Source organism: Mandrillus leucophaeus, unplaced genomic scaffold (assembly GCF_000951045.1).
Source record: "Mandrillus leucophaeus isolate KB7577 unplaced genomic scaffold, Mleu.le_1.0 Scaffold389, whole genome shotgun sequence".
In the NCBI taxonomy this organism is placed as follows: domain Eukaryota; kingdom Metazoa; phylum Chordata; class Mammalia; order Primates; family Cercopithecidae; genus Mandrillus; species Mandrillus leucophaeus.
Window position 1 is genome coordinate 4,268,363 of NW_012104131.1, and position 14,553 is coordinate 4,282,915.

Consider the following 14,553-nt stretch of genomic DNA (forward strand, 5'->3'; position numbering starts at 1 on the left):
CTGTGGAATGACTGAATTTTAATTAAGAGTTTGATAGTAAGGCCTTTTAGTATATCCAGTCCAAAAAAAAATTGGAAGAGGAATGGGTATAACTGGAAGACTGTATACTCTGAGAAATGTTGCTCCTTCATTTCTCAAATCTTTGAGTCGTGTCTTTGATATGCACACGTTTGAAGCTGTCTGTAGAGTTAGAGCTGTAATCTGTTTTAGACACATTTGAAATACTATAAATGTGTGTAGGTGGGTATGAATACCAGGCAACAAAAGAATATAAAATATACTAGAAATTCCAAATACATACCCCACCAATCGCCTTTGGTGTGGGAATTGGGAGTTGGTATTCAGAGTTGTCTCTCTAGGACTGAGTGTGAGGAAGGTTCTTTGCAAAGGTGATGTGGACAAAGGGACAATAAGATTGTCAGGTAATCTGGCTCAGGTTAATTCCAGTGTCAGTTCTAATCCAATAAGATGAATCAATGAGGTTCTCTTTTTCAAGAAATGTAACAGGTTGTCATTTAATCAATTAATTGTAAGATCTGAACTGTTCATTTTCTGAGCCCTTTATTTTAAGCTAACTTTTCTGGTTTAAAATTTTTTTATATAATCAAATAAACACTTGAAAAAAAAAAAAAAACCGGACTGGAAAATGTGTCACTGAGTACTATGGTCAGAAGCTCTTTACTTGCTTCCTGTTAAGGTCATGGTGCTCTGAAAACTCTTTTTGTTGTTGTCATTCAAATTAACTAACGCTCTTTTTCTTCTTAAACCTTTGGCAATGGTATTGTTATGCTATATTACATCTTACATTTTTACAAATACAGGAATTGCAAAGACCACACATTCTGGAAAATATTTAATACAAGTCAAGTTAAATAATTGTAAAGGCAGTTAATGAAATGAATAACCAATGACCACCTATTATTTATTCCTTGAGAAAATGTTTACATACATCAACTTACATATTAGAAAAGGATCTTTTTCAAAGCACATGAAATATTTTTGAATAAATAAAATATAAAGATGACTGTCTTTGAAACACTGCTAAAATATGTCAAAATAGTTAAAGAATGTTTGAGATAAAAGTATGCTATTGAATAGAACAGTAGCAAATAAAAACTAGAATTTAGTTGTGGAGTGAGGAACTGAGAGAGAAAAATATACAGTTACGTGCTGCATAATGACATTTTGGTCAATGATGAACTGCATATATGATGATTGTCCCATAAAATTATAATGGAGCTGAAAAAATCCTATTACCTAGCAAAACTATAGCCTTAGTAAAGTTGTAGTACAATGAGTTAATTGTGTTGATGCTGAGGTAAACAAACCTACTGAGCTGACAGTCATATAAAAGTATAGCAATACAATTATGTACAGTACATAACCCTTGATAATAATAAACTTTGTTACTGGCTTATGCACTTACTATACTATACATTTTATTGTTATTTTAGTGTATACTCCTATTTATATAACAATGGTTATTGGTAGAATAGCCTCATGCAGGTTCTTCAGGAAGCATTCTAGAAGAAGGCATTGTTATCATAAGAGATGAGAGCTCCATGCCTGTTATTGCCCCTGAAGACTTTCCAGTGAGACAAGGTATGGGGATGGAAGACAGTGACATCGATAATTCTGCTCCTGTGTAGGCTAATATGTGTGTTTTTACTTTCATCTCTAAGAAGAAAAGTTTTAAAAAGTAAAAAATTTAAAGATTAAAGATTTTAAAATTAGAGAAAAATCATATGAAATAAAGATACAAAGAAAGAAAATATTTTTTTGTACAGCTATACAATGTGCTTGTATTTTAACCTAAGAGTTCCTATAGGGGCTGAAATGTTTTTTAAAAAGATAAACAATTTATAGACCAAAAAAGTTACAGTAAACTAAGGTTAACTTATTAAAGAAATAATTTTTAAAATAAGTGTAGTGCAGCCTAATATAAGTGTAGTGTTTATAAACTCTACAGTAGTGTATACTAATGTCCTGGTTCTTCACGTTCACTCACCACTCACTCACTGACTCATCCAGAGCAACTTCCAGTTCTTTCACAGCTCCATTCATAAGTGCCTTATGTAGATATACCAATTTTTATATTTTATACAATATTTTACTGTACTTTTTCTATGTTGAGATACACAAATACTGTTGCGTTAAATGGCCTACAGTAGTCATTATAGTAACATGTTTTGCAGATTTGTAGCCTAGGCATAATAGGCTATATCATACAGCCTAGATATGTGGTAGGCTGTAACATCTAGGTTTGTGTAAGTATAGTTTTATGGTATTTGCAAGATGATAAAATTGTATACACTTTCAAGAATGTATTCACATCATTAAGCAACGCATGTTTGTAGTTGCTTCAGATATTTCTTCTGCTTCTTTCTCTTTTTCTTCTTTTTCTGGTATTCCCACTATGTGCATGTTACGACTTTTGTTGTCCCACAGTTTGGGGATTTTCTGTTCCGATTTTTTCATTCTTTTTTCTCTCTTTTTTTTTTTTTTTCAGTTTTGGAAGTTCTGTTGACATATCCTCAAACCCAGAGATTCTTTTCTCAGTCATGGCCAGTCTATTAATGAACCCATCAAAAGCATTCTTCTTTCTGTTATAATGTTTTTGATCTCTTGCATTTTTTTTTATTCTTAGAGTTTCCATTCCTATTTATATGACTCATCTGTTCTTGCAGGTTGTCTACTTATTCCATGAGATCCCTTAGCATATTAGTCATAGTTGTTTTATATCTATGGTCTGATAATTCCAACATCTCTGCCATAGCTGGGTCTGATTCTGATGCTTGTTCTGCCTTGCTTCAAACTGTGGTTTTTGCCTTTGAGTATGCCTTGTAATTTTTTGTCAAAAGATAGACAGGATGTATTGGGTAAAAGTAACACTGAACAGACCTTTAGTGATGTAGTGGTAAGGTATGCAGGGAAGGGAAGTATTCTTTGAGTCTTTGAGTGAGCCTGTGCCCCTTAGCTATGAATTTCACAAGCGCTCTTAGCTTGTTTTCGTACTGCAGGATTGCTACAGGGGACTGGAGTTGGGTATTTCTCTTTCTCCATGTTGGTTAGCCTCTAATAAAGCCGCAATGAATGCACTCTGGTAAAATAATTTTTCCCAAGGCCAGGCCTTATTAAGAAGAACTGAATGCTCTGAGGTATTTCAAAAGTGGTTGTTTTCCCCTTCTCCTTCTAGAAGCCTGAGAGAGTTTTGCTCTGATCTTGACAGTGAGACCTTGTAGAGTTCAAACTCATAAAAGTATGACCTCCTTCACTGTATTAGTCTGTTCTCACACAGCTATAAAGAACTACCTGAGACTGGGTTATTTATAAAGAAAAGAGGTTTAATTGGTTCACAGTTCCACAGGCTATACAGGAAGCATGGCTGCGGAGGCCTCAGGAAACACAATTATGGCAGAAGGCAAAGGAGAAGCAGGTATGTCCTCACAGGGCCAGAGCAGAAGAAACGGTGAGAGATGGGAGAGGTGCTACACACTTTTAAATTGTGAGATTTCATAATAGCTAACTCACTCACTATCACAAGAACAGCACGAAAGGGGAAATTGGCCCCCATGATCCAATCATTTCCCACCAGGCCCCACTTACAACTTTGGAGATTACCATTTGACATGAGACTTGGGTGGGGACACAGACCCAAACCATATCACCCCCCTTCCCATGACTGGGTCCTTCTGGAGCATTTATCTCCCAGGCGCTCTCTACTTTAGGCTTCCAGCAGCTTACCAATTACAGTTCAGGTTTTCCTATCCCAGTACTAGTTCTAGGGGAGGATTCTGCTTATGGTCATTAAGTTGTGATTTTCTCTTTGTGCCTGTCTATCTTGATAATTTTGGGGGGTAGTGGTTTGCTCTGTAATCATACTTCTCTGATGGATCTAAAATGCGCTGTTGATTTCTTTAGTCTGTTCAGCTTTTTATATGTTAGGATGCAGTAATGACTTGTAAGCTCCCTATGTGCCAGAACAGAACCTGGAAATTCTAAATCTGTAAGTATTTTTTCTTACATCTAACTTTGTAATAGAATTTAACTAGTCTCTTGATATTAGCTGGATATTCCATCATCATTTTTGCATCTTCTGTTTGCTGTTAACAATTTTGTAAGGAGTGATAAGTAGTAAGTATGCATTCCTTAACTATTTGGTAAAAAGTACCTGCAAAATAGTTGGGGCCTGGGGTCTTATGCAATTTTTAAATATTGTTCCAGGTTATATTTCCATATAACTTAAATTATTTGAGGGTTTTTTTTTGTGCTCAGCCATCATAAATCATTTTTAGTATCATACACACACACACACACACACACACACTCACAACCTCTGGGGCTTTGCACATGTTATTTCTCTTTTTGCAGTACTCTTCTTTTCATATATTTTGCCAGCTAACTCTTACTATCCATTAGTTTTCTTTGATACTTTGCCTGCAATCAATAGCTTCTACCAGATGGTAGTGGTCATATATTATAGACAACCATGCCTTACAGAAAGCCTTGACCTCAGTCAGATCAGATTTGTATGCTATATAGAATCCTTCTGTTTTCTCAAGGCTCTTATCACACAATATTGTCATTCCCTGTAGACTCATCAGTATGTTCCACTAGTTCATAATCTCCTTGAAGGCAAGAGTTGTATCACTTCTTGATTCCTACTAGATTGGCATGCATTAAGTCGTTAAAGTATTTGTAAAACAAAACGTTCTATACAACTAACTAGGTTATGGTGTTCAAGGGCAAGTGGTTGTTTTCTCCATACCTTTGCTTGCTATTGGCATTTGTGAAATTTTAATTGTTCAGTGTACACTTTAAGCAGATAACCACTACCATCTGGTGGCAATTACATGAATTACAGTCAATAACTTCAGAGTATGTTTCAGGCCGGTAGTTCTCACTTCAGTGAATAGGAAACCAGACCAGTGGAGAGGTGGGTAACAAATGTGTTTCTCAAGTACTTAAAAGGTCAAAGTTAGCTCTCTATTTTCAAAACATTATGGGCATATTCAGTGATAACTCCATAATCACATATTTTACTTGCAAGCACATGGTTCAAATATTCTTTAAAGATATTTTATTAAACACATTTATTTTGTTGTATTTTTCAACTGTATTGACTTTTTACTTTTTATCATTATGAAATCTCTTTTTTAATCTCTAGTAATTCTCCTTGCCTTAAGTTTTACTTTAATATTAATTGAGCTACACTACTTTCTTTCAATTATTTTTTACACGGTATGTCTTTTTCTATCAATCATTTTACTTTCAACTGATCCTAGTATTTGTAGTTTGTGAGTATCCCTCTACCTGCTTCACTGGCTCCATCTTATGTGTCAGGCAGTCTTCCAGAAGAGGTCATACTTATCTTCTCTAAGGCCATTCAGGACTGTTACTCTGCAATACCAATGGGCCTCTAGTAGAGATCTCTTGTCTTCACCAATGGGTAACATCATGCTCTCCTAGTTTAATACTAAGCTGTGACAGTCAAGGATGTATATACCTTGTGCAAATGGGATGCTCTGTTTGTTCTGCATGTGGACTCTTGCTTATCCTCCCTGCTTGTGGCCATGTGGGAAAGGTAACAGTGTGGTCAGCATTGAGAGACATCCGATTCTAGGAATGCAGTGACTATAATCTACTGTATCACGAAGAATATGTAGGTGGAAGATGTGTAGTTTATACTATAAAATTCCAATAGGACACTTAACATGACTAGAAAATAATTGTTCATATTTTTCTGAATACTCTGGAAAATTGCCAGTAATGCTTAACTCTAACTTTTAGAGAGCCACTGAATACTAGCATTCATTTGCAGCATAATGAATGATGCGCCATCGTAAGTAGCAATGTGACCAGCATTAAGTCAATGGTATTAAGATTTTGCAGGGGCAAGAAACTGTTTTAATACAAACAGGTCCCAAAAAGCCACAACATTGTGGTTAATAACAATAATGTCCTCTATTTTCTGAAGGTGGGAAATATGAAATTAGCCTGTATGGTCATTTGACAACTCACACAAAATACTTAGGGAGCCTGAACAGAAGAAGATGGTGTTTGGATACCACAAAAAACAATCATGTGCACTAACTGGATAATAAATAAGTTGATAAGTGCCTAATTTTTTTCCACTATTAAAAACCATCTTTATAAGTCTCCATGCCTAATATAAACCCATGAGTATTATAAGGCATTTTAAAATCATGTTGCAGATATAGAAAGGACCCTGTATCAAATATTTGCCTGTTGTCCTGCTGACCCTAGAGGTGGCCCTGTTTCTAGGCATCTCTAATTAGACAGTAGGGAACTTGTTTAGAAAAAGGATTATAGAGGGGAAATACACCTAACTAGTCAAGATATAATTAAACGGCATACATTGGAAATTGTCCTAAGAGTGAGAGCTGTGATGTATACACATACTGATGATCCATAAATTAAAGGAAAGTACAAATTAGAACTTTAGCAAAGGGACAGCTTGAGCACAGACCTCTCGTTTCCATATCTTTTGAGTTTTCTTTCTAGGGTGATGCAATATAACATTCCAGAAAAGGCAAAACTATGAGGATGAAAAATGATTCATAAATTACAGTGCCAATCTACCCTATCCAAAAAAATAGTCTGGATTAAAAGAAAATAGAAACAGAACAGAGATTTCAAAGTAGGTGGTGACCAAAAGAAGACACAAATTTTATAAGCCTTCAATTAGTCTATCTACCTGCCTACCCATCCATCTAAAATAACTATATTTTTGAAATAAACTTTAAGCAATTTTTAAATATTCAAGAGTCAATATTTAAAAAAATTGATAGAAGCCTGAAATAAAAATTTTACATTGTCCCAACAAAACACAACATGGTTGGTTAATGTGAGTGTTGAAATTGATAAAATTCATATTAGATAATATTAAAATCATAAAAAGGAATCAGATCTCTTTTTTGTTAATGTGGAGGAAACAGAGGATATATTTTAAATAAGAAAAGCACCCTGTTTTATGGCTGGAACCATGGAGGATGTAAAAGAGAAGAAGAAGGTTCCTGCTGTGCCAGAAACCCTTAAGAAAAAGCAAAGGAATTTCACAGAGCTGAAGATCAAGCACCCGATAAAGAAGTTTGCCCAAAAGATGCTTCAAAAGGCAAGGGGGAAGCTTATCTGTGAAAAAAGAGAAGCATTATCACAAGGAATATAGGCAGATGTACAGCACAGAAATTCGAATAGGTAGGATGGCAAGAAAAGGTGCAACTTCTACCAACCTGCAGAACCCAAAACAATGTTGTCAGGATCAGAGGTATGAATGGTGTGAGCCCAAATGTCCGAAAGGTGTTGCAGCTTCTTCACCTTCATCAAATCTTCAATGGAACCTTTATGAAGTTCAACAAGGTTCATTTAACATTCTGAGGACTGTAAAACCATATATTGCATGGGGGTACCCAAATCTGAAGTCAGTAAATGAACTAATCTACAAGGATGGTTATTGCGAAATCAATAAGAAGCAAATTGCTTTGACAGGTAACACTTTGATTGGCTCGATCTCTTGCTAAGTATGGCATCATCTTCACGGAGGAACTGATACATGAGATCTATACTGTTGGAAAATGCTTTAAGAAGCAAACGACTTCCTGTGGGCCTTCAAATTATCCTTTCCATGAGGTGGAATTAAAACAAGACGACCTATTTTGTAGAAGGTGATGATCCTGGCAACAGGGAGCAACAGATCAACAGGCTTATCAGAAGAATGAACTATGGTGTCTACCATGATGATTTTTCTAATGTGGTGAGTTAATAAACAGTATCTGCTCTCAGATTAAAAAAAAAAAAAAAAAAGCAAGTGAGAAATAAAGATCCATTTTTGTTAAAACAAACAAACCAAAAGTCTGTATATGTATATATACTTATACAATTTTGTATGGGCATGGGCTAAAAGAAAATATAAAGGCTACTAACAATGATTTAATTATGATTTTATGGAAAGAAGAAAGTAATTAGGGAGAGTAATAAATTGGTTATATTTCTTTGCATTATTTTCCTCATTACAGTGGTTGTGTAATGCTGAATTAACATTTCAATGAGAAAAGTGTTAATTAACAAATGGATATTTATTACTGTAGAACAGCATTCTACATCATTTGTTGGCATCTGCAAGGTATTCTAGAGTGGAGACTTGAAGGCATACATGAAATCTGTCCTCAAGAAGCTGTCAATTATTTTTCTACTTCTGTTAAAGACAGACTAGGTTGATGCAGATAGACCAATCTTCTAGACATATTTAGGTTTAGGAAAGTTATAAACATCAAGGACTAAAGGAAAACACACTGAGGTGCGCCTAACATTTAAGCATTTTTTCCTCTTGAGGCATTTGCCAATTAACATGTAGTATCTGGTAGAATGGAAAGGTGGTAAGCAAATGATAGCTTTACGCCTGAGAAACTGGGCAGAGCTTCTGGCCATTTTATGAGGGTGATGGGACAAAATAATTGTTCAAAGTGAACAAGGAGAATTTTGGGCAAACAACTCAGGATTTCAGTTAAAAACCTTGGGCCAGACGCAGTGGCTCACGTCTGTAATCCCAGCACTTTGGAAGGCTGAGGTGGGCGGATTACGAGGTCAGAAGATCAAGACAACCTTGGTTAATACCCGGTGAAACTCTGTCTCTACTAAAAATACAAAAAAATTAGCCAGGCGTGGTGGCCGGCGCCTGTAGTCCCAGCTACTCAGGAGGCCGAGGCAGGAGAATGGCATAAACCCGGGAGGTGATGCTTGCAGTGAGCCGAGATCATGCCACTGCATTCCAGCCTGGGAGACAGAGCGAGACTCTGTCTCAAAAAAAAAAAAAAAAGAAAAAGAAAACAAACAGAGAAAAGAAAAAGGAAACCTTAAAGAACTACAACTTAGGAATATGAGTGAAAGACATAAGCCATCCTTCACAACTCACAAAATTTACATAATGCTAGGGTTAACTGTTAAGTGATTAATCCCTAAGCTAGCCTGCCAGAAGCAAAATTACGCCCTCTTTAGAAGAATATAATATCATCCATAGCAAGAAAACATTTTTCATACACAATGTTTGGCATTAAATAGAAGTTACTATAGATAACGGAAAAGAAAATACATTTTTAAACATGAAGCACAAAATTCTAGAATATAGAAACAGAATATTAAAATCAAGTTGTCATGAAATTGTAGAACAACATATAACACATCAGAAGAAAACTAGAAACAATTTATTAAAAAGTAAATAGAAATACTAGTTATAAAAAACACAATAACATAAATAAAAAATCAAAACAGAAACTTAATAGGAAGAAGATACAGTTGAGGATCAGATTTCTTTAAGTCACAGAATAGATTCAGTTTTGGTAAATAATCCTGATGCTGGGGACATAATGGAAGCCTCAGAAATCTCAGAAGCTTGAAATCAAACAGAGTATATTATTTTAAAACAGTGAAGTTAAACTAGAATTAACAAAGATAACTAGAAAATATCTAAATAGTTGGGAATTGTGCATTACACTATTAAATATACCATGGGTCAAAAAGAAACAAGGACTGTAACTACCAATGAGTTCAGCTTGCCTGCTGCCTAGACAGAGCTGATTTATCAAGAGAAGGGAATTGCAACAAAAGAGCAATTCACACAGAGCCAGTTGTGCAGGAGACCAGAGGTTTTATTACTCAAATCAGTCTCCTCGAGCATTCAAACATCAGAGTTTTTAAAGATAATTTGGTGGGTTGGGACTCGGGGAAGTGGGGAGTACTGATTGGTCAGGTTGGAGATGGAATCACAGAGGGGTTGAAGTGAGATTTTCTTGCTGACTTTTTGTTCCTGGGTGGGATGATACAAGTGTTTGAGCCAGATTTTAGGTCTAGGTGGTGTCAGCTGATCCATCTAGTGCAGGGTCTGCAAAATATCTGATGCATTGATCTTAGGTTTTACAATAATGATGTGATCCCCAGGAACAATTTGAGAGGTTTGGACTCGTGCAGCCAGAGGCTGCATGACCCCTAAACTGTGAATTCTAATCTTGTAGCTAATGTGTTAGTCCTGCAAAGGAAGATGGGTCCCCACGCAAGAAGGGGATCTTTTTGGGAAAGGGTTATTATTGATTTTATTTCAGAGTTGAACCATAAACTAAATTCCTTCCCAAGGTTAGTTCGGCCTATGCCCAGGAATGAACAAGGACAGCTTAAAAGTTTGGAAGCAAGATGGAGTAGATTAGGTCTGATCTCTTTCACTGTCATAATTTCCTCAGTTAAAATTTTTGCAAAGACAGTTTCCAGACAATTAGAGAACATTTAAAATTGGATGGCTATGTAAATACAGCTTACAAACATTTATGGAATACAGTTATAATCACCAAAAGGGGAAAGCTATAATCATGCTTTCAGTGAAATTTATAGAGAGATACATTAGAAAAAAAAGAAAAACTAAAAAGTCAATTATTTTATTATCCATCTGAAGAAGTTAGAAAAAATAATTAAACCAAAGAAAATAGAAGTAACAAAATGATAAATAACAGAAAATAATAAAATAGACGATAAGTACAAAACCAGAGAAAAACCTCAAAGCCAAAAGTTGGTTGTTTGAAAAAAGTGATAAAGTTGCTAAATTCCTAGAATTATCAATTAATGGAAAAAATAGAGAAGGAACAAAATATCAATATTGCAAATATAAAAGGAGATAGCAGAATAGCTCATGCAGACATTGCAAACATTATAGCACAATACTGTGCACAACTTTATAATACATTTCCACATATAGATGAAAAGAACAAATGTTTTTGAAAAACACAAATTGCCAAAACTGACAAAAGAGGAAAGAGAACTCAGTAGTCATATATATACATACATACATATATATAAATTAACATTTTTTTGACTAAGGAAACACCAGGTCTAAGAGATTTAAAAAAAAAAAAAAAAGGGTTAGTGTTGAGACAGAGTCTTGCCCTGTTGCCGAGGCTGGAATGCAGTGGCATAATCTCAGCTCACTACAACCTCCACCTCCCAGGTTCACATGATTCTCCTGCCTCAGCCTCCCTAGTAGCTGAGATTACAGGCATGCGCCACCACACCTGGCTAATTTTTGTATTTTTAGTAGAGACGGGGTTTCACCATATTGGCCAGACTGGTATCGAACTCCTGACCCTGTGATCTGCCTGCTTCAGCCTCCCAAAGTGCTAGGATTACGGGTGTGAGCTACCGTGCCCGGCCAATAACACTAGTCTTAATAAAACTATTCCGGAAGATTGAAAAGGAGGAAACTCCTCCCAACTCATTTCACAAGGCCACAAAAACCACATATAATAAATGTAAGATGAAGCTAATAAGAAGGAAAAATTCTAAGCTAAATTCTCTAAACACAGGTGAAACTTTTCTAAATATTTCCAGATACCAAAGGCCAAGTCAAGTAAAATGTAAAAAAAAAATTATAAGAATAAAAGAGTAGTTAACAGTTTGAAAATCATGTAATTCACTTTTTTTTTTTTAACAGAACAAAGGGAAAAATTAAGTAATATTTGTAATATATGCAAAATACATTTGATAAAATCAACACCTACTCATGGTTGGGGGTAAAAAGCCCTCTTAGTTAACCAGGACCAAAAGGGTTTTTTTTTTGTTTGTTTGTTTGTTTTTTTTTTTGAGATGGTGTCTCGCTCTGCTGCCCAGGCTGGACTGTAGTGGCGTGATCTTGGCTCACTACAACCTCTGTCTCCAGGATTCAAGCGATTCTCCTGCCTCAGCCTCCTAAGTAGCTGTGATTACAGGCATGCATAACCATGCCCAGCTAATTTTTGTATTTTTAGTAGAGATGGGGTTTCACCATGTTGGCCAGACTGGTCTTGAACTCCTGACCTCAAGTGATCTGCCTTCTTTGGCTTCCCAAAGTGCTGGGATTACAAACGTGAGCCACCACACCTGTCCTTGAAGAGTATTTTGTTAATATAGTAAAGACTTTCTATAAGAACCTGGAGCAAACATCATGCTTTCCACATTGAGATTGGAATGATTATATTCTATTACCATCTGTACTTCATAGTGTACGGGAAAAACCTAGACAGTGTAATAATAACAAAAAAATAAAAATTTTGAGAAAGAAATAAAAATGCTTTCCTTGCTGAAAGCATGGTTATGTATGCAAAAATTAAAACTAAATGAATATAGAAATAATTCAAGTGCCCACTGATGAATGGATTAAAAAAATGCAGTACATACATACAGTGGAATATCATTTAGTCTTAAACAGGAAGGAAATTCAGACACAGTCTACAACATGTATAAACCTTAATTACAGTACAGTAAGTGAAGTAAAACAGTCACAAAAAGAAGAGTACTCTAGAGTTCCATTTATATAAGATACCTAGAATAGTGAAACTCATAGAGAAAGTACAATGGTGGTTGCCAGGTGGTAGGAGGGAAGGAAACATGGAAAGTTTCCATTTCATTGGTACAGAGTTTTAGTTTTCCAAGATGAAAAGACTTCTGGAGATTAGTTTCACAACAATGTGGATGTATTTATGTGAACTGTACATGTTAAAAGGGTTAAGATAATGAATTTTGTATATTGTGTATTTTATAACAATTGAAAAACAAATGTATAGTTAAACTAGAAATAATAAGTGAATTTAGCAAAGTCACTTGAATTTTATATGTCACCACCATGACCAAAAAAACCCAAATACCAAATCTAACAAATGTCGTGCAATACTTTTATAAGAAAGACTTTAAAACGCCAGTGAAATAAGTTCAAAAAGAACCTATAAAGTCAGGGGGTTCCAGTTCAACATGGCTAACTAGAAGCAGCTAGTGCATCTCTCCCTCACAGAGAGGAAACAAAGTAGCAAGTTAATACAAATTCCTCAAGTGGATTGTGTAATAGATCATGCTGGGATTCACCAGGTTAAGTGACAGGACCCACAGAGAACAGAGAGGAGCAAAGCCAGGAATCCAGGTAGCTGCCCACCTGGGACCAGTGTGAAGCCAGGGGAAGCTCCTGAATGTGGGGAAAGAGTGAGTGACTGAGTGTCCCCTGTGGATCCATACTTCAACCGCAGACTGTCAATCCTGAGAACAGGACAGTCATCTCCATATCCCCCACCAGGGCCTCCAGAGTGACACAGAGAACCATTTGGAGTCCCTACAGAGGTGCCTCTCAAGCCACATGCAACCCCATCAGTCTTTGATCCCTAAACAGCCTGGTGCCACCTATCACTGCCCCCTTAGAAGAGAAGCAAGGGACTTTTGTATGTCTGAAGGATAGATGCCACAGCTGCGGTACTGAAGAGTGTGGCCAGACTCCATACCACATGATGCCCTCCCTCCACCGTTCCTCCCAGATGGGACTCATTGGCTTGGGCCCCCATCGTAGCTACCTTGACCTGCCTGATCATTGTTGTAATATCTCTGCATTCCTCTGGGACCAAACTCTATGATATGGGTTGGCTGTGTCCCCGCCCAAATCTCATATTGAATTGTAGTTCCCAAATCTCATCTTGCATTATAGTTCCCCACATGTCATGGGAGGGACCTGGAGGGAGGTAATTGAATCATGGGGTCAGTTTCCTCCATGCTCTTCTCATGATAGTGAGTTCTCATGAGATCTGATTGTTTTATAAAGGGCAGTTCCCCTGCATACACTCTCTTGCCTGCCACCAAATAAGATGTGTCTTTGCTCTTCTCCTTTGCCTTCTGCCATAATTTTGAGTCCTCCCCAGCCATGTGGAACTGTGAGTCCATTAAACTTCTTTCTTTATAAATTACACAGTCTCAGGTATTTCTTCATAGCCGTATGAAAATGGACTAATACAGTAAATTAGTACCACTAAAGTGTGGTACTGCTATAAGGATACCTGAAAATGTGGAAGCGACTTTGGAAATGAGTAACAGGCAAAGATTGGGAACATTTGGAGGGCTCAGAAGAAGACAGAAAAATGTGGAAAAGTTTGAAACTTCCTAGAGATTTGTTGAATGGCTTTGACCAAAATGCTGATAGTAATATGGAAGATGAAGTCCAGGATGATGTGGTCTCAGATGGAAATGAGGAACTTGTTGGGAATCAGAGCAAAGGTGCCTCTTGTTATGTTTTCGCAAAGAGACTGTCAGCATGTTGCCCCTGCCCTAGGGATCTGTGGAACTTTGAACTTGAGAGAGATGATTTAGGATATCTGGCAAAAGAAATTTCTAAGCAGCAAAACATTCAAGAGGAAGCAGAACATAAAAGCTTAGAAAATTTGCAGCCTGACAATGCAGTAGAAAATAAAAACCTTTTCTGAAGAGAAATTCAATCTGGCTGTGGAAATTTGCATAAGTAACAAGCAGCCAAATGTTAATCACCAAGACAATGGTGAAAATGTCTCCAGGGCATGTCAGAGAACTTCACAGCAGCCCTTCCCATCACAGACCTAAAAAGCCTAGGAAAGAAAAATGGTTTTGAAGGCCGGGCCCAGAGCCTTCCTGCTCTATGCATTCTGGGGACATAGTGTGCTGTGTCCCAGCTGCTTCAGCTCTAGCCATGGCTAAAAAGGGCCAAGGTACAGCTCAGTCTGTAGCTTCAGA

The 14,553-nt window shown here is 36.7% G+C and overlaps 1 pseudogene; it reads left to right on the plus strand.

Annotated features, from left to right (window-relative positions):
* The first annotated feature begins 7,006 nt into the window (after positions 1–7,006).
* Positions 7,007–7,783, plus strand: LOC105547425 (annotated as a pseudogene).
* Positions 7,784–14,553: the final 6,770 nt, after the last annotated feature.